The sequence below is a fragment of the Triticum aestivum genome, chromosome 2A (genome assembly GCF_018294505.1).
Source record: "Triticum aestivum cultivar Chinese Spring chromosome 2A, IWGSC CS RefSeq v2.1, whole genome shotgun sequence".
Taxonomy (NCBI): Eukaryota; Viridiplantae; Streptophyta; class Magnoliopsida; order Poales; family Poaceae; genus Triticum; species Triticum aestivum.
The window spans coordinates 627669981-627691924 of record NC_057797.1 but is presented as its reverse complement, the minus strand read 5'-3'; positions in this window follow the sequence as shown (position 1 = coordinate 627691924).

Genomic DNA, 21944 nt, shown 5'->3' with positions numbered 1-21944 from the left:
TTCTTGCAATGGGAGAAGTGCTTAGCTTTGGGTTCAATCTTGCGGTGTCCTTTCCCAGTGACAACAGGGGCAGCAAGGCACATATTGTATTGTTGTCATCGAGGATAAAAAGATGGGGTTTATATCATATTGCATGAGTTTATCCCTCTACATCATGTCATCTTACTTAAAGCATTACTCTGTTCTTATGAACATAATACTCTAGATGCATGCTGGATAGCGGTCGATGTGTGGAGTAATAGTAGTAGATGCAGAATCGTTTCGGTCTACTTGTCGCGGACGTGATGCCTATACACATGATTATACCTATATATTCTCATAACTATGCTCAATTCTATTAATTGCTCGATAGTAATTCGTTTACCCACCGTAATACTTATGCTCTTGAGAGAAGCCACTAGTGAAACCTATGGCCCCCGGGTCTATCTTCCATCATATTAATCTTCCAACACTTAGTTATTTCCTTTGCCGTTTATTTTACTTTGCATCTTTATTTCTTTTTATCATAAAAATACCAAAAATATTATCTTATCATATCTATCAGATCTCACTCTCGTAAGTGACTGTGAAGGGATTGACAACCCCTTTATCGCGTTGGTTGTGAGGTTCTTATTTGTTTGTGTAGGTGTGTGGGACTCGAGCGTGATCTCCTACTAGATTGAAGCCTTGGTTCTCAAAAACTAAGGGAAATACTTATGCTACTTTGCTACATCACCATTTCCTCTTCAAGGGAAAACCAACGCAGTGCTCAAGCGGTAGCAGAAGGATTTCTGGCGCCGTTGCCGGGGAGATTCGCGCCAAGTCAAGTCAAGATTTGACTCCTGACAACGAGCCATTTCTGGCGCCGTTGCCGGAGTCAACGCACAAGTCAAGACATACCAAGTACCCATCACAAACCCTTATCCCTCGCATTACATTATTTGCCATTTGCCTCTCGTTTTCCTCTCCCCCACTTCACCATTGCCGTTTTATTTGCCCTTCTTATGTTCGTCTTTCCATTTGCTTTGATGTCTTACTTGGCTCGTTTGCTCGTTTGGTTGGAATAGTTGTTTATTTATTGCTAAACAGAGAACCTAAGATCTATGGATCCTCATCCGCTTGCTAATCTTTTTAAGAGATCCAATTATGGTGAACCAATTTCTAGTGAGTTTTTGTGCACTAGATTATCTTTATGAAGTTTTGCTTGAAATTTGTGAATCTGAAAATTGTGATGAAGTACTTTATGGAGTGATTCACGATGGATCTTTGAATAGAAAGCATGATTGCAATGATGATAGTATAAATTCTATTAATGTCAATTGTGCTTATAATATGCAAAACCCTAAGCTTGGGGATGCTAGCTTTGCTATGACTACCACTTGTTGCAATGATCATGATTGGGGTGATTCTTCTTATGATTTTGAAAATTTATTTAAGCCCCATGATGAATATAAGATTGATTATAATGTTTGCAATAATATTGAAAGTGGGTTTGGAAGAGTGTAAACTTTAGATACCACATATTTGGAGAATGTTCAATCTTATGAAGTTTTTGATGAAAGTGGGTTTGGAGAGGTCATGACTTTAGTTAATGTTAACCCCACTATTTTGGAAGAGTGTCAACTTTGCATACATGTGGATCGTGTTAAGAATATGTTTTGTGATAGCTATATTGTTGAATTTGCTTATGATCCTACATATAATTATTATGAGAGAGGAAAATATGGTTGTAGAAATTTACATGTTACCAAATCACCTCTCGTTATGTTGAGATTGCTATTGTTTCTTTCTGCTTCCTTGCATATGCTAGTTTTTGCTTGGCTTGATAATTTGTCTGCCTATAAGATGCCTATGCGTAGGAAGTATGTTAGACTTAGTGTGTTTGTCACATGTTTTACGATGCTCTCTTTGTGCTTCAATTCTTGTCTTTCATGTGAGCATCATTAAAATTATCAATGCCTAGCTAAAAGGCTTTAAAGAAAAGCGCTTGTTGGGAGACAATCCAATATTTTTCCTTCCTGTTATTCAATAAATAATTTATCTAGCCTCTGTTTTGGTTGTGTTTTTTGTATTTAATTAGTGTTTGTACCAAGTAGAACCGTTCGGAAGACTTGCGGAAAGTCTTTTTGATCTTGCTGTAAAAAACGGAAACTTTAGCGCTCACGAGAATTACTACCATTTTTATTTGGAAAGTGCTATTTAGTTAATTCTTTTTGAAGATTATTAATAGATAAATTCCTCACGTCCATCAATTTATTTTAGAATTTTTGGGGTTCCATAAGTTGCATTAGCTACAGATTACTACAGACTGTTCTGTTTTTGACAGATTCTGTTTTTCTTGTGTTGTTTGCTTATTTTGATGAATCTATGGCTAGTAAAAGAGTTTATAAACCATAGAGAAGTTGGAATACAGTAGGTTTAACACCAATATAAATAAAGAATGAGTTCATTACAGTACCTTGAAGTGGTGTTTTGTTTTCTTTCGCTAACAGAGCTCACGAGATTTTCTATTTTGAGTTTTGTGTTGTGAAGTTTTCAAGTTTTTGGTAAAAGTCTTGATGGATTATGGAACAAGGAGTGGCAAGATACTAAGCTTGGGGATGACCATGGCACCCAAGGTAAAATTCAAGGACACCAAAAAGCCTAAGCTTGGGGATGCCCCGGAAGGCATCCCCTCTTTCGTCTTCGTCTATCAGTAACTTTACTTGGAGCTATATTTTTATTCACCACATGATATGTGTTTTGCTTGGAGTGTATTGTATGATTTGAGTCTTTGCTTTTTAATTTACCACAATCATCCTTGCTGTACACACCTTTTGAGAGAGACTCACATGATTTGAAATTTATTAGAATACTCTATGTGCTTCACTTATACCTTTTGAGCTATATAGTTTTTGCTCTAGTGCTTCACTTATATCTTTTAGAGCACGGTGGTGGATTTATTTTATAGAAATAATTGATCTCTCATGCTTCACTTATATTATTTTGGGAGTCCTTTGGAACAACATGGAAATTTGCTTTAATATAAAAATTCATAGAAGTGCATTGAATACTATGAGAAGTTTGATACTTGATAATTGTTTTGAGATATGGAGATGGTGATATTAGAGTCATGCTAGTTGAGTAGTTGTGAATTTGAGAAATACTTGTGTTGAAGTTTGTGATTCCCGTAGCATGCACGTATGGTGAACCGTTATGTGATGAAGTCGGAGCATGATTTATTTCTTGATTGTCTTCCTTATGAGTGGCGGTCGGGGACGAGCGATGGTCTTTTCCTACCAATCTATCCCCCTAGGAGCATGCGCGTAATACTTTGTTTCGATAACTAATAGATATTTGCAATAAGTATGTGAGTTCTTTATGACTAATGTTGAGTCCATGGATTATACGCACTCTCACCCTTCCACCATTGCTAGCCTCTCTAGTATCGCGCAACTTTCACCGGTAACTTAAACCCACCATATACCTTCCTCAAAACAGCCACCATACCTACCTATTATGGCATTTCCATAGCCATTCCGAGATATATTGCCATGCAACTTTCCATCGTTCCCTTATTATGACACGCTTCATCATTGTCATATTGCTTTGCATGATCATGTAGTTGACATCGTATTTGTGGCAAAGCCACCGTTCATAATTCTTTCATACATGTCACTCATGAGTCATTGCACATCCCGGTACACCGCCGGAGGCATTCACATAGAGCCATATTCTTGCTCTAAGTATCGAGTTGTAATTCTTGAGTTGTAAGTAAATAAAGTGTGATGATCATCATTATTGGAGCATTGTCCCAGTGAGGAAAGGATGATGGAGACTATGATTCCCCCACAAGTCGGGATGAGACTCCGGACAAAAAAAAGAGGCCAAAAAAGAAAGAAGGCCCAAATAAAAATAAAATAAAAATGAGAGAAAAAGAGAGAAGGACAATGCTACTATACTTTTTCCACACTTTTGCTTCAAAGTAGCACCATGATCTTCATGATAGAGAGTCTCCTATGATATCACTTTCATATACTAGTGGAAATTTTTCATTATAGAACTTGGCTCATATATTCCAATGATGGGTGTCGGTGTCAAAACCGGCGGATCTCGGATAGGGGGTCCCGAACTGTGTGTCTAGGCCGGGTGGTAACAGGAGACAAGGGACACGAAGTTTTACCCAGGTTCGGGCCCTCTCGATGGAGGTAAAACCTACGTCCTGCTTGATTAATATTGATGATATGGGTAGTACAAGAGTAGATCTACCACGAGATCGAGGAGGCTAAACCCTAGAAGCTAGCCTATGGTATGATTGTTGATGTGTATGTTGTCCTACGGACTAAAACCTCCGGTTTATATAGACTCCGGGTAGGGTTAGGGTTACATAGAGTCGGTTACAATGGTAGGAGATCTGCATATCCGTATCGCCAAGCTTGCCTTCCACGCCAACGAAAGTCCCTCCCGGACACGGGACGAAGTCTTCAATCTTGTATCTTCATAGTCCAGGAGTCCGGTGGAAGGTATAGTCCGGCCATCCGAACACCCCCTAATCCAGGACTCCCTCAGTAGCCCCTGAACCAGGCTTCAATGACGACAAGTCCGGCGCGCATATTGTCTTAGGCATTGCAAGGCGGGTTCCTCCTCCAAGTACTTCATAGAAGATTTTGAACACAAAGATAGTGTCCGGCTCTGAAAAATAAGTTTCCACATATTGCCATAGAGAGAATAATATTTACACAAATCTAATCTGCTGACGTATTCCGTAGTGTGACATCACACCACGGCCAAGCTTTTATTCGAATCGTTTTACTGTCCCATCTCAGCGCGTTATGCGAGGCGGTTTCCTTGGCACGTCTTGTTAAAGTAGAGATCGTGTCCCCTTATTCTGGGATTCTCATCAATACGGGCGTGGGTAACCCAACCGCGCCATCGATTACGGCGCTTGGAGATAAGCGAGTTTTATCAGGCTGGTGGGGACATGTAGCTGCGTCCACCCATATAAGGGGATAAAGATCCACCTTTTCACCTATGCCTTCTTCCTCCTTCGCCTATCCATTCTTGCGCACTCGAGCTCCAGCGCCCAAGTCCGCACTCCCAACCTCAACCTTCTCCAGCCATGTCCGGAGCGGGAGGCAAGTGGATGGTCTCCTCCGTCACGGAGGGACATATCAAAAAGCTGAGGAAGGCCGGATACCTGTCTAACGACATCGCGTACCGGCTCCCCGAAAAGGGGCAGCTCATCCCCACCCCTAGGCCCCATGAGAGGGTGGTGTTCCTTCCCCATTTCCTCCGCGGACTGGGCTTCCCTCTCCACCCATTTGTCCGGGGGCTCATGTTCTACTACGGCCTGGATTTCCACGATCTGGCCCCGAACTTCGTCCTCAACATCTCGGTGTTTATCGTCGTGTGCGAGGCCTTCCTCCGCATCCGCCCCCATTTCGGGCTCTGGCTCAAGACTTTCAACGTCAAGCCGAAGGTGGTGCGCGGCAGCCAGGCGGAGTGCGGAGGCGCCATGGTGGGCAAGATGGCCAACGTCCTCTGGCTCGAGGGCTCCTTTGTGGAGACCCTGAAGGGGTGGCAATCGGGGTGGTTTTACATCACCGAGCCGCGCGACGCCGAATGGGTCGCACCCCCCGAGTTCCGGTCCGGACCCCCAATGCGGCTCACGTCCTGGAAAGAGACGGGCCTGTCGTGGGGTAAAAAAGGAGAGCTAACCGGACTCCAAACATGCGTCAAAACCCTGGTGGACAAGAAGCTCAAACTTGTCAACGTAGTCCAGGTTATGCTCATCCGCTTGATCCTCCCGTGCCAACAACGGGCTTTCAACCTGTGGGAGTTCGACCCGGCGCGGCACCAAACTCTGAGCAGGCTCTTCGACACGATGTACGAAGATGCCTGGAAGGTGCTTTTCAAGGGTGCCGAGGCTCCCGCATCCGCTATTGAGGATCGCGGATTCAGTGCGCAGCGTCACGCTCTCGCGGTAAGCTGTTTTTTCCTTTTACAGGGTATCAGTTTTTCATAGTTTGACTCCATGCGGGATCTAAACTCCCTTACCTTTGACAGGATTGGCAGGTGACCTCCGGACAGATCAACTGTCCGGCTCCTTTGCCCGAAGGCCCAGCGGATGCTCGCTTGGTGAAGCTGCTGGTTCCAACACCTTATGTGGTGCCGGAGAAGAAGGTCAAGAAGAAGGCCACGGGGACTCGAAAGAGTGCCCGATGCCCGGAGGTGTCGGATTCATCATCCGACGAATCCAAGACGCACTCCTCCCGTGAAGACGAGGAGGAGGAAGAAGAGACCCCTCCCCCTCCAGCGGGGGAAGGGAAGAAAAGGAAGGCCGCCCCAACTGGGGAGGCCGAAGGGTCCAAGAAGGGGAAAACCCTTCCTCCGGACTGCTCCACCGACGCCGACGGCGGCGGAGAGGAGTGGGTGCCTAGGGCCAAGCCCGTGGCAAAATCGTAAGTATCCGGATACCGGAGTAATTCATAGCATTCGTTTATTGCACAGCTTTCCCTAACGTCGAATATGTTTATGTAGCCCACCCAAAGACCGTCTCGACGCGTCGTCGAGCGGCTCACTGGACTCCTCGGATGTGAACTCGCTTCCGATGGCTTCCTCCCCCCGCCCTACGGACGACACCGAAGTGTTGTCTCCACAGGTTCCAAGCCAGGAGGAGGTGGTCCTGGAGGCGTCGCAAGGCGACCTCCCGGACTCCAGGAGTAAAGGGGATGGAACCCGTCAGGGCTCCAAGTCCGGCTCTAGGCCGGACACCACTCCGGAACCTTCAAAGGTTCCAGAGTCCGGTGGGGGACCTCCTTCCAAGAGGAGCAAGTCCACCGTGCCGGCGGCCCCCGTCCACCCGGAGGCGCCGGACAATATGTTGGAGGCGCTCCAAGGCGCCTTCATCGACGAGGAGCACCGCACTATTATGAGTGCGGTGGTCCAGAAGGTTCAGTCCGCCAAAGACGGGCTGACTAAAGCTTGTACTAGCCTTTTGACAGGCTTTGAGGTAAGTAAAGAAAGTGTAAATAATAGTACCGCATAGACAGTAGCCCCTGATGCTCTGTTTGGCGTTCGGGAAGAAAAGCCGAATAGAGGATCAAATAGAATTCGCAGGAGTCTAATAAAAATGAGTCAATATGCATATGCAGGCTTCCCTGCTTGCGTCTACCACACTGACTGCAGAAGTGGACACGCTAAAGCAGAACCTCGAGCGGTCCGAGCAAGAGCTCGAACGTGCCAAGAAGCAGCTCGAGGACAATGAAGGTAAGAAATACCTTGTTTAAAAATATATATAAAAAGGTGCAATTGCAAAAATGACAGGATTATCGTGGCTATTGTAGGGGCCACGTCTGAGGTGGCGACCCTTAAGCAAGCGCTGGACGAGGCTGAGAAGAGGGCAGCCTCGGAGTGCACCGAGCGGGAGAGGTATGAGGCCGAAGTTGGCAAGGTGCGGCAAGAGCTCCAAGCTCTCATGGAAAAGCATGAGAGTTTGGAGCTTGACTCAAAGACACGAGCGTCCGAGCTCGCGGTGGCTATTGAAAATGCCAAGTCTGCCAAGGCCGAATCCCAGAAGACCCTCCAGGAGTTGGATGAGGTGAAGAAGATAGCGGCGGGTAAGGCATTCTTTATGCAAAGCAAACACATAAACGTGAGTTACTTGTTACTTACCCGAATCTGGAGCTCTCCGGGAGCGTTCGCAGATCTTCCCCGGAGTGTATCCGATGCTGCCGTATTCTATCGAGCCGAGGAGGGCAGCTTGACGGAGAAGGTGTTTTGGTCTCAGTACGCTGAGGCCGGACACCCCGTGCCCCTGAGCGACCAGCTGAAGCAACTGGTCGAGCTCCACAAGGCGGCCGAACAGGCCATGAAGGGCCTCATTGTTCGGCTGTGGCCTGGAGGGGCCCTGCCTGGGAGCTATTTCGGGCTGGTGCGGCGGTTGGTGGAGGCCTGTCCAAGGCTTGAAGTCATCAAGCGCTCCGTCTGCATTGAAGGTGCCCATAGGGCCCTTGCCCGTGCTAAGGTGCACTGGGGCAAGCTGGATGCTGAGAAGCTGGTGAAGGACGGGCCACCGCCGGGGAAAGAGCATCGCAAGCCCGAGAATTACTATAAGGATGTTCTGAAGGGTGCCCGCCTTGTGGCGGATGAATGTTCTAGGGATGTAATTTTTGAGTGAAACTTGCTCGTTTTGTCCTGTGCGCTGAAAACTTGTTTATATGCGCTAAGCAATGCTGTTGGAATTTAAAATATTACCTTCTGTGCGGCTGTTTATCAATTCTGAGAGATGGCGAGTCGTCGGCTTCTGCCCCCGTGCCGCTAGTGCTGGGGTGTTCGGGGATAAACCTGAGCGCTCTTTTTCCCATGTTTGGGTCCTTCGAGGGAGGCGCTCAGCCCAACGAACAAGGCAATCGGACTATAATGCGTGAACACTCTCACTTAGCCATAGAATTCTATAATTTTAAATTTCGGCGAAGCCCCTGGTATTCGGAAGACCGAGTTCGGGGCGCTATCCACGCCTTGGCCGGACAGAGCCGGCTCCTCGCCCTAAGCGGCATAAGTCTTTAGGGACTCGAAAAAACCTCTCGAACAGCGACCAGCTCTCGCTTCATCATGACAGTCAGTTTTAGCTTTCTCCACTGAGGTGCTCGACCCAGCTCAACTGGGGCACAATCGCAGTGGTTCTCCTAGTGCTACCTTAGCCGATATAGCGGAACGTAAGGCACCAAAACATAGGAGCCGGGCAAACCCAACTATTGACCCAAGACATGATTCGGAGCCGATGCATATAATGCTATAAGTTCGGGGTGCCGCACTTGTTAAAGTGTTCGGACTTCTCACACCATATTGAGGGGTACTAAAGCCCCTGGCGTATTTTGGCCGTACCAACATGTACGGGTGCAACATGTCGTTAAGGAACATATATAAGAAAAAAGGTAATGCAAAAATAGACGAAAGCTATGCATTGTTTATTAAAAAGGGCTGCGATCAAAGCAGAACGATACAAATAATGCGATAAGTGGAAGGTTGGACTAGTTAACATGTCCGTTCCAGGGGCAAGCTGCGGAATAGTATGCGGAACGGGTATACTGCTCGTGATAGAGACCACCTGGGAGTTCCGTAGTGCGGCGTGGCTTGTCTGCTTCCCTGGTTCTTGCATCGTTTGTGCGGCAATTGAACTGCCGAACAGGCCTTCCGAAGGATGAAGTCCTGAAAGTAAGAGAAAACTAAAAAATCGGCAGCCCCTGGTACGGTTTAAGCCGTGTTTTGGGCGTGCCGTGATGGTGCCCCTCCCCCTGTGCCCATGGTATCTCTAGAGCGTAGTTATGTACGCGAAGTACTGGCGTCGCCTTTTTGCGAGGGTTGGGGTTGGGGCCGCATTGCTACGCCTGCTCGGATCGTGCCAGGCGGTCTTGTTGTAGGTTACTCCGGGCGCGCTTGACGGTGTCCGGTCGTTTAGTGGCCGGACTGGAGAACTGCCTGGAGAGGCTGCTTTGAACTTCCGCTGCAAGGGCCGCCGTGTGCTCCTCCGTTCGGAGGGAGCGTTCGGTGTTTCCATTGACCGTAATTACTCCTCGAGGGCCTGGCATCTTGAGCTTAAGGTATGCGTAATGCGGTACCGCATTGAACTTAGCGAATGCGGTTCGCCCGAGCAGTGCGTGATAGCCACTGCGAAACGGGACTATGTCGAAGATTAACTCCTCGCTTCGGAAATTATCCGGAGATCCGAAGACCACTTCAAGTGTGACTGAGCCTGTACAGTTGGCCTCTACACCTGGTATTACGCCTTTAAAGGTCGTTTTGGTGGGCTTAATCCTCGAGGGATCTATGCCCATTTTCCGCACTGTATCCTGGTAAAGCAGGTTCAGGCTGCTGCCGCCGTCCATAAGGACTCTAGTGAGATGAAATCCGTCAATAATTGGGTCTAGAACCAATGCGGCGAATCCGCCATGACGGATGCTAGTGGGATGGTCCCTTCGATCAAAGGTGATCGGGCAGGAGGACCATGGGTTGAACTTTGGGGCGACTGGCTCTACCGCGTATACGTCCCTTAACGCGCGCTTCCGCTCCCTTTTGGGGACATGGGTTGCGTATATCATGTTCACCGTCCGCACTTGTGGGGGAAAACCCTTCTGTCCACTGTTGTTCGGCGGCCGGGGCTCCTCGTCGTCATCGCTATGCAGCCCCTTGTCTTCATTTTCGGCGTTTAACTTGCCTGCCTGCTTGAACACCCAACAATCCCTGTTGGTGTGATTGGCTGGCTTTTCGGGGGTGCCATGTATCTGGCACGAGCGGTCGAGTATTCGGTCCAAACTGGACGGGCCCCTAGGATTCCTTTTGAATGGCTTTTTCCGCTGACCGGATTTAGAGCCTCTGAATCCGGCATTAACTGCCGTATCCTCAGCATTGTCGCCGTTAATGCGGCGCTTCTGCTTGTTGCGACGCGACCTGCCACTACTGTCCCTGGTGTCCGAATTACCAGGGTTCTTGGTCATATTGTTGCTACGAGCAAGCCAGCTGTCTTCTCCCGCGCAAAAGCGGGTCATGAGTGTCGTGAGTGCTGCCATAGATTTCGGCTTTTCCTGTCCAAGGTGCCGGGCCAGCCACTCGTCACGGATATTGTGTTTGAAGGCTGCTAGGGCCTCAGCGTCCGGACAGTCGACTATTTGATTTTTCTTTGTTAGGAACCGTGTCCAGAATTGCCTGGCCGATTCCTCTGGCTGCTGAATTACGTGACTTAGGTCATCGGCGTCTGGGGGTCGCACGTAAGTGCCCTGGAAATTGTCGAGGAATGCGGCTTCCAGGTCCTCCCAACAACTGATTGATCCTGTTGGCAAGCTGTTAAGCCAATGCCGAGCTGGTCCTTTAAGCTTGAGTGGGAGGTATTTGATGGCGTGGAAATCATCGCCGCGGGCCATGTGGATATGAAGGAGATAATCCTCGATCCATACCGCAGGATCTGTTGTGCCATCATATGATTCGATGTTTACGGGTTTGAAACCCTCGGGGATTTGATGATCCATTATTTCGTCTGTAAAGCAGAGTGGGTGTGCGGCGCCTCTGTATTGGGCTATATCATGACGTAGCTCCAATGAGCCTTGTCTACTGTGTTCGGCCCCGCCGAATTTGTGGCCGGCGTGACGGTTACCGTCTCGAGCCGTGGGGCGCCCACGCGATCCGTAGATCGATCTTGTTTGCCTTGCCTTGTCCTCCAACATGTCTCGTAAGTCCGGCGCATATTCCCGTGCCTTGGTACGGGGTGCGGCTTGAGTGGAGGGCCGAGAGGCCTCTCTGTCGCGACCACGAGGTGGCCGGTCGGCCGCATCAAGTGCTTCCTCCTCTAATCGGGGTAGCAACCTGCGCTTTGGGTAGCTCTTGGAGGGGCGTTCGAGTTTATGCTCTTCGGCCGCAAGGACTTCAGTCCATCTGTCGACTAGCAAATCTTGATCAGCCCTAAGTTGTTGCTGTTTTTTCTTGAGGCTTCTTGCCATGGCCATAAGCCTGCGTTGAAAACGCTTTTGCTCGACGGGATCCTCTGGCACGACGAATTCGTCGTCGTCGAGGCTTGCCTCGTCTTCGGAGGGAGGCATATAATTATCGTCCTCGACCTCTCTGTCTGCCGCTCTCTCGTGAGGGCTGGTTTCTCCATCCTCCTGTGCTAAATCTTGCTGGAGGGGGTTTTCTTTGGCGCTTTCCGGAGTATTATTATCTCCCGTGCTGGAATCACCGTGTTTGTTTTGGCGGGATTTTGAGCGGCGCCGCTGACGCCGGCGCTTAGGCTGTTTCTTGGAGGGGTCATCCTCCGCTGTTCCATCGCCATCTCCCTCTTTTGGGGTGTCCACCATGTATATGTCATATGACGAGGTGGCTTTCCAGGGCCTAGTAGGCGCTGGTTCTTCATCATCTCCTTCATCGGCGTCCATACCGTCGATATCTTCGGAGTCGAAGTCGAGCATGTCGGTTAAGTCGTCGACAGTGGCTACAAAGTGGGTGGTGGGTGGGCTTTGAATTTCTTCATCGTCCGTACCCCAACCTTGCTGACCGTAGTCCGGCCAGGGCTCTCCTGATAAAGAGAGAGACTTCAGTGACTTCAGGATATCGCCAAAAGGCGAGTGCTGAAAGATGTCCGCGGCAGTGAACTCCATGATCGGCGCCCAATCGGATTCGATCGGCAGGGGCGCGGGGGGCTCGGAGTCCGGAGAGGAGTCCGGCTCCTTGGAGTCACGGGTCTCGCAGAGTACGGGGCTGGTGCTTGGCTCAATCGCCGTTGGGGTTGCAGCCCCCGAGGTGGCGTCCAACCGCCCATCCTCGATCGGCGCAGTTGGCTCCGAATTAAGGGTCGGAGCCGATGCGGATGCGGCCTCCAGGGCACTGTTCGGCGGCAGAGCTAGATCATGCTCGTCGTGACAGTGCGGCGCGCTCGGCAGTGGCTCGAATCCGTCGAAGATCAAGTCCCCGCGGATGTCAGCCGTGTAGTTTAAATTTCCGAATCTGACCTGACGGCCAGGGGCGTAGCTTTCGATCTGCTCCAGACGGCCAAGCGAATTGGCCCGCAGTGCGAAGCCGCCGAAGACGAAGATCTGTCCGGGGAGGAAGGTCTCACCCTGGACTGCATCGCTATCGATGATCGTAGGAGCCATCGAGCCTGACGGCGACGACACAGAGGAACTCTCAATGAAAGCACCAATGTCGGTGTCAAAACCGGCGGATCTCGGGTAGGGGGTCCCGAACTGTGCGTCTAGGCCGGATGGTAACAGGAGACAAGGGACACGAAGTTTTACCCAGGTTCGGGCCCTCTCGATGGAGGTAAAACCCTACGTCCTGCTTGATTAATATTGATGATATGGGTAGTACAAGAGTAGATCTACCACGAGATCGAGGAGGCTAAACCCTAGAAGCTGGCCTATGGTATGATTGTTGATGTGTATGTTGTCCTACGGACTAAAACCCTCTGGTTTATACAGACACTGGGTAGGGTTAGGGTTACATAGAGTCGGTTACAATGGTAGGAGATCTGCATATCCGTATCGCCAAGCTTGCCTTCCACGCCAAGGAAAGTCCCTCCCGGACACAATACGAAGTCTTCAATCTTGTATCTTCATAGTCCAGGAGTCCGGCCGAAGGTATAGTCCGGCCATCCAAACACCCCCTAATCCAGGACTCCCTCAATGGGCTTCCTCAAAATGCCCTAGGTCTTCATGAGCAAGCAAGTTGGATGCACACCCACTTAGTTTCTTTTGTTGAGCTTTCATATACTTATAGCTCTAGTGCATCCGTTGCATGGCAATCCCTACTCACTCACATTGATATCTATTGATGGGCATCTCCATAGCCCGTTGATATGCCTAGTTGATGTGAGACTATCTTCTCCTTTTTTTTCTTCTTCTCCACAACCACAATTCTATTCCACATATAGTGCTATATCCATGGCTCACGCTCATATATTGCGTGAAGATTGAAAAAGTTTGAGAACATCAAAGTATGAAACAATTGCTTGGCTTGTCATCGGGGTTGTGCATGATTTAAATATTTTGTGTGGTGAAGATAGAGCATAGCCAGACTATATGATTTTGTAGGGATAACTTTCTTCGGCCATGTTATTTTGAGAAGACATGATTGCTTAGTTAGTATGCTTGAAGTATTATTATTTCTATGTCAATATTAAACTTTTATCTTGAATCTTCCGAATCTGAACATTCATGCCACAATAAAGAAAAATTACATTGAGAAATATTAGAAAGCATTCCACGTCAAAAATTCTTCGTTATCATTTACCTACTCAAGGACGAGCAGGAATTAAGCTTGGGGATGCTTGATACGTTTCCAACGTATCTATAATTTTTGATTGCTCCATGCTATTATATTATCTATTTTGGTTGTTAATGGGATTTATTTTACACTTTTATATCATTTTTGGGACTAACCTACTAACTGGAGACCCAACCCATATTGCTGTTTTTTTTTGCCTATTTTAGGGTCCAAACGGAGTCCAAACGGAATGAAACCTTCGGGAACGTGATTTTCTCAACAAACGTTGCATCTAGGAGACTTGGAGTGGGCGTCTCGAGGAGGGCACGAGGTAGGGGGCGCGTCTACCCTGGGCGCGCCCTCCATCGTGGGCCCCTCATTGCTCCTCGACGTACTTCTTCCCTCCTATATATATCCATGTACCCCAAACATCCAGGACACCACGAAAAGCCAATTCCAAACCGCCGCAACCTTCTATACCTGAGAGATCCAATCTCGGGCCCTTTCTGGAGCTCCGCCGGAGGGGCATGATGCATGGAGGGCCTCTACAATCAACTCCATGGCCCTCTCCGGTGATATGTGAGTAGTTTACTTAAGAACCCTACGGGTCCATAGTTATTAGCTAGATGGCTTTTTCTCTCTCTTTGGATCTCAATACAAAGTTCTCCTCGATTCTCTTGGAGATCTATTTGATGTAATCTTCTTTTGCGGTGTGTTTCTCGAGATCCAATGAATTGTGGGTTTATGATCAAGTTTATCTATGAACAATATTTGAATCTCCTTTGAATTCTTTTATGTATGATTGGTTTATCTTTGCAAGTCTCTCCGAATTATCAGTTTGGTTTGGCCTACTAGATTGATTTTTCTTGCAATGGGAGAAGTGCTTAGCTTTGGGTTCAATCTTGTGGTGTCCTTTCCCAATGACAGAGGGGCAGCAAGGCACGTATTGTATTGTTGCCATCGAGGATAAAAAGATGGGGTTTATATCATATTGCATGAGTTTATCCCTCTACATCACGTCGTCTTACTTAAAGCATTACTCTGTTCTTATGAACTTAATACTCTAGATGTATGCTGGATAGCGGTCGATGTGTGGAGTAATAGTAGTAGATGCAGAATCTTTTCGGTCTACTTGTCGCGAACGTGATGCCTATACACATGATCATACCTAGATATTCTCATAACTATGCTCAATTCTATCAATTGCTCGACAGTAATTTGTTTACCCACCGTAATACTTATGCTCTTGAGAGAAGCCACTAGTGAAACCTATGGCCCCCGGGTCTATCTTCCATCATATTAATCTCCCAACACTTAGTTATTTCCTTTGCCGTTTATTTTACTTTGCATCTTTATTTCTTTTTATCATAAAAATACCAAAAATATTATCTTATCATATCTATCAGATCTCACTCTCGTAAGTGACTGTGAAGGGATTGACAACCCCTTTATCGTGTTGGTTGCGAGGTTCTTATTTGTTTGTGTAGGTGCGTGGGACTCGAGTGTGATCTCCTACTGGATTGATACCTTGGTTCTCAAAAACTGAGGGAAATACTTATGCTACTTTGCTGCATCACCCTTTCCTCTTCAAGGAAAAACCAATGCAGTGCTCAAGAGGTAGCAATCTGTTGTACTAAAAATGTGCGGGCGGCTCATACAATAAGTTGTAACCCGCCATATAGCATTAGTCCTCTTGTTAAGTCGCCAGTATATGTTCACTATCCGTATAACCCGGCACTGTCTTCCGGTTTAACCATGTTAATCTTCATAGCACTTATTCTTCTGCCTTACGAACTGGCGTTGCATAACGCACTTACCTTTTGATCGCCGGTCGGCTTAATAGCACAATCCTAAATCGGCAATATCTTTTTGTTTAGGCTTTCCGCGACAAAATGACAAAAACTATTACCTCATGCTGCTACCTCTTGAGCACTGCGTTGGTTTTCCCCAAAGAGGAAGGGATGATGCAGCAAAGTAGCGTAAGTATTTCCCTCAGTTTTTGAGAACCAAGGTATCAATCCAATAGGAGGCTACGCGCGAGTCCCTCGTACCTGCACAAAACAAATAAATCCTCGCAACCAACGCAAATAGGGGTTGTCAATCCCTATAAGGCCACTTACGAGAGTGAGATCTGATAGATATGATAACATAATATTTTTGGTATTTTTTGTGATAAAGATGCAAAGTAAAATAAAGGCAAAGTAAATAGCAAAGGAAATAACTAAGTAGTAGGAGATTAATATGATGAAGATAGACCCGGGGGCCATAGGTTTCACTAGTGGCTTCTCTCGGGAGCATACGTATTCTACGGTGGGTGAACAAATTACTGTTGAGCAATTGACAGAATTGAGCATAGTTATGAGAATATCTAGGTATGATCATGTATATAGGCATCACATCCAAGACAAGTAGACTGACTCCTGCCTGCATCTACTACTATTACTCCACTCATCGACCGCTATCCAGCATGCATCTAGAGTATTAAGTTAAAAATAGAGTAACGCCTTAAGCAAGATGACATGATGTAGAGGGATAGACTCATGCAATATGAAGAAAACCCCATCTTGTTATCCTCTATGGCAACAATACAATATGTGCCTTGCTGCCCCTACTATCACTGGGAATGGACACCGCAAGATTGAACCCAAAGCTAAGCACTTCTCCCATTGCAAGAAAGATCAATCTAGTAGGCCAAACCAAACTGATAATTCGAAGAGACTTGCAAAGATAACCAATCATACATAAAAGAATTGAGAGAAGATTCAAATATTATTCATAGATAGACTTGATCATAAACCCACAATTCATCGGTCTCAACAAACACACCACAAAAAGAAGATTACATCGAATAGTTTTCCACAAGAGAGGGGGAGAACATTGTATTGAGATCCAAAAAGAGAGAAGAAGCCATCTAGCTACTAACTATGGACCCGTAGGTCTGAGGTAAACTACTCACACTTCATCGGAGGGGCTATGGTGTTGATGTAGAAGCCCTCCGTGATCGATGCCCCTTCCAGGGGAGCTCCAGAACAGGCCCCAAGATGGGATCTCGTGGATACAGAAAGTTGCGGTGGTGGAATTATGGTTTTGGCTCCGTCTCTGATTGTTTGGGGGTACATAGGTATATATAGGAGGAAGGAGTACGTCGGTGGAGCAACAGGGGGCCCACGAGGGTGGAGGGTGCGCCTGGGGGGGGGGGGGGGTAGGCGCGCCCCCTACCTCGTGGCCTCCTCTTTTCTTTCTTGACGTAGGGTCCAAGTCTCCCGGGGCTTGTTCGTTGAGAAAATCACGTTCCCGAAGGTTTCATTCCGTTTGGACTCCATTTGATATTCCTTTTCTTCGAAACCCTAAAATAGGCAAAAAACAACAATTCTAGGCTGGGCCTCCGGTTAATAGGTTAGTCCCAAAAATAATGTCCAAAACAGTAGATAATATAGCATGGAGCAATCAAAAATTATAGATACGTTGGAGACGTATCACATGCAACTGGGTCGCTTCCCGGGTTACCGAGTAAACACTGAACGAGCATATTCAGGTGGGCGTTCTAGCTGCCAAGAACGTCATTCACTGGAGGATCCCAGGAAATGAGACCACCCCTGACCCCAAAGAAGGTGAAGTAGTAGTCTTTACCGACCACATGCTTAGGGGGTTCACTCCACCAGGTTCCAAATTCTTTCGTGACGTGATGCACTTTTTCAAACTCCATCTACAAGATATTGGGCCCAACTCGGTTTCAAACATCTACAATTTCCAAGTGTCTTGCGAAGTGTACCTTCAACAGGAGCCCATTGTAGAACTGTTCAGGAAATTTTATTACTTAAACCGCCAGACTAAATTCACGGACGGCCCTAGTTTAGAACTAGGTGGCATCTCAATTCAGAGGAAAAAAGAAGCCACGTTTCCTGCTACTGCACCTCCCAGCCATCCCAAGGATTGGAACCAGACTTGGTTCTACTGCAAAGACAGCTCTCCAGATGGCGAAAACCCTATGCCGGGTTACCACGAAAGTCGTCTTAGCAACGGACATCCTCTCCCAGAGTGGATCAGCATAGAAGAGCGGACCAAATATATGTCCATATTTTCAAAAATCAGAGCTCTGATGGCCAACGGTTTGACCGTAGTTGATCTGGTTTGTTGCTGGGTCTCATGGAGGATCTTGCCCTTAAGCCGCTGGCCCAGCTTAATGTGCGAGTATACCGGTGACGTCAAAGATCCGTTGCGTTACTCCTCAATTCGTCTGGATGATAAACAGATCAACGACATGACCAAGACCCTGCTCTATGAGAGCCTAGAAACTTGTAGCAAGGTGGGGCTAAACCCATACCCTCAACAAGCCGCCAGCTGTAAGTATTTTCAAGCAATTTTCACAAGCTCATTGTTTATTAATCTATCTTCTCATTATTACTTGATCTTTCTGCAGGCCAACTCCCCCTTCTGGAGCAAAAAACTTCAGGATAAGCCGGCCAAGAAGACCAGGAATAAGACCAAGGCAAACAAGAAACCTGCCAAGAAGAAGGCAGACGCAATTGATCCGTTTACTTTGGATGATGAGTCAGAGGTAGAACTTGACTCCCTTGGCTCTTTCTTTGTTTATCTTATTGACATTGATTACTATCAGGATGATGAGGAAGCCAGCCATGTAGATGGTGAAGAGGTAACTATCATTTCCTCCGACTCAGAACCTCTGCCAAGACAGAAAGTTCATAAAGCGAGCCGGAAAGTAAGGTTTTCTCACCCTTTAGCTTACTTGGATCCCAACTTTCTTTTGAACAAACAGCAACATGAAGTTCACCGCACAATCCAGAACAGTGGCGGTGGGATTCTCTCATCCGTCTTACCCAACACACCAGTTCCTCGCAAGCACCGATCAGAGGTTTCAAAGATTTCCAACTTAACTTTTCCCAAGGCGGGTCTTATTCGACAACCCCTTAACCCTTCTCATTCAAACTATTAGGGAACCTCTCATTCTTCATCTGGTGACTCTACTGGGACTCAGGTCCCTCTGTTCAAGACCATACCTGGGTGAGAACATTAAGCCCGCTTGCTTTAACACTTTACTCAATTGATTTACTAATCCTGCTATGTGTCTTATTTCAGTGTTATAGCCAAGCCCAGCAAGAAGCTGGAGGTGAATAAACTGGCTGAAGATCCCAAGGTTGCTGACCCGGAGAAGCAGACAATGTCTCAGTCTTTGACTCAAACTTCTGAAGCAGCCATGGGCGATCTGCCGCTAGAGGAGCACCATGTCACCATGGACTCCATGAATGTTGACCCGCAGACAATGCTAAGCCGCCCAGTTCCGCTCAGCTGGCTCAAGAAACTGAAGATGTAATAGTTACTGGGATGGCTTATACAGCTCTAGGCAACCCCACTGTCCTATCCAAGCATAGCACCAAAGAAGAATTTTCAGCTGTTGATAAGGGCAAGTGGAAACTGGATCCGGAGAGCTATGCTCAATTCAATGCTCATGAGATTCATGCAGGTTATCTAAACCTCCTTCACACCAACCGTGACTTTGAAGACGGCTTGGTTAACCTCATGAAGGAGCACTTTGAGGTAAGCAATAACAAAACCTTCTCATATAAGTATATTCCTGTCAGCTTCCAAGTCTACTGAATATGAAAAACTTGAATATGTTGTAGACTTAAATATCCTTGTTGACCTTGTAGACATGTCATAACAACTTGTAATTGCTGAATCAACACTAGTGGTCCCCAAGGGCCGGCTTAAACTGGAAAGTTAAGCCGGGACTTCAAATTGTAGTGCTCAATTTTGCACATGTAGCCCCCAAGGGCCGGCTTAAACTAGAAATTTAAACCGGGACTTCAAATAGTAGTGCTCAATTTCACACATGTAGCCCCCATGAATCAGCTATAGTTGTAGAAAGTTAGCCGGGTCATCATAGAATTGTCTTCAAAAAGAGCAATGTACATTAGCCCCCAAGTGCCAAGTAAAATACTTGTATTATGCTTGGGACTTCAAATAAGGTGATTATCATAACCATGTATTGCTGCTGACTCGTCTTATCTTGTAGGCTGAATTAAATATGACAAAATTTCAAGTGGCAGATCTGAGGCAAAATATCCAATCCCAACAATCAGAAACTTCAAAGGCCAAGTCAGAGCTGAAACTGCCTTAGAAGACATTGAAAAGTTGAAAAGGGATTTCAGCACTAAGAGAACCGACTGGGACACTGAGAAGGTAGCTCTATTGAAAAGAGCGGAAGATGCTGAAGCTGCCCTTAAACTGGTGACTGATGAGTTGTCCAGCTTGAAGCATCACATCAATAGCATGACAGCCGCCATCTTTGGTAAGTAACATTGTGAAGGAAATATTCCCTAGAGGCAATAATAAAGTTGTTATTTATATTTCCTTATATCATGATAAAAGTTTATTGTTCATGCTAGAATTGTATTAACCAGAAACTTAGTACATGTGTGAATACATAGACAAACAGAGTGTCCCTAGTATGCCTCTACTTGACTAGCTCGTTAATCAAAGATGGTTAAGTTTCCTAGCCATGGACATGTTTTGTCATTTTATGAATGGGATCACATCATTTGAGAATGATGTGATGGACTAGACCCATCCGTTAGCTTAGCACTATGATCGTTTAGTTTATTGCTATTGCTTTCTTCATGACTTCTACATGTTCCTATGACTATGAGATTATGCAACTCCCTAATACCGGAGGAACACTTAGTGTGCTATCAAACATCACAAGTAACTGGGTGATTATAAAGATGCTCTACAGGTGTCTCCGATGGTGTTTGTTGAATTGGCATAGATCGAGATTAGGATTGTCACTCCAATTGTCGGAGAGGTATCTCTGGGCCCTCTCGGTAATGCACATCACTATAAGCCTTGCAAGCAATGTGACTAATGAGTTAGTTGCGGGATGATGCATTACGGAATGAGTAAAGAGACTTGTCAGTGAAGAGATTGAACTAGGTATGATGATACCGACGATCGAATCTCGGGCAAGTAACATACCGATGACAAAGGGAACAATGTATGTTGTTATGCAGTTTGACCGATAAAGATCTTCGTAGAATATGTAGGAACCAATATGAGCATCCAGGTTCCGCTATTGGTTATTGACCGGAGATGTGTCTCGGTCATGTCTACATAGTTCTCGAACCCGTAGGGTCCGTACGCTTAACGTTCGATGACGATTTGTATTATGAGTTATGTGATTTGATGTACCGAAGGTTGTTCGGAGTCCCGTATGAGATCATGGACATGACGAGGAGTCTCGAAATGGTCGAGACATAAAGATTTATGTATTGGACCATGTTATTCAGACACCAAAACTGTTCCGGATGGTTTCGGATAAAAACAGAGTGCCGGAGGGGTTACCGGAACCCCCCAAGGAAGTAATGGGCCTTAGTGGGACTTAGGGGAGAGAGGGGGCAGTAGCCAGGAGGTGGCGCCCCCCCAAGGGGAGTCCGAATAGGACTTGGGGAGGGGGCATGGCCCCTCTTTCCCTCTCCCTCTCCCTCTCCTTCCTTCTTCTCCTACTAGGACTAGGAAAGGGGGGACCGATTCCTACTTGGAGTAGGATTCCCCCCCACCTTGGGCGCGCCCCTTGTGGCCGGCCGGCCTCCTCCTCCCCTCCTTTATATACGGGGGAGGGGGCACCCCATAGACACAAGTTGATCTTTAGCCGTGTGCGGTGCCCCCCTCCATAGTTTTACACCTCAGTCATATTGTTGTAGTGCTTAGGCGAAGCCCTGCGATGGTAACTTCATCATCACCGTCAACACACGTCGTGCTGATGGAACTCACCCTTGGCCTCATCTGGATCAAGAGTACGAGGGACATCACTGAGCTGAACGTGTGCAGATCGCAGAGGAGCCGTGTGTTCGGTACTTGATCGGTTGGATCGCGAAGACGTTCGACTACATCAACCGCGTTACTAAAGCTTACGCTTTCGGTCTACGAGGGTACGTAGACACATTCTCCCCTCTCGTTGCTATGCATCTCCTAGATAGATCTTGCGTGATCGTAGGATTTTTTTGAAATACTATGTTCCCCAACCAGTCCTGTCCCCAACAGTGGCATCCGAGCCAGGTCTATGCGTAGATGTTATATGCACGAGTAGAACACAAAGGAGTTGTGGGCGTGGGTATATACATATTTCTTGCCGTCACTAGTTGATACTGCTTACCAACATGTCATACTTTGCTTCGGCGGTATTGTTGGATGAAGCGGCCCAGACCGACATTACATGACCG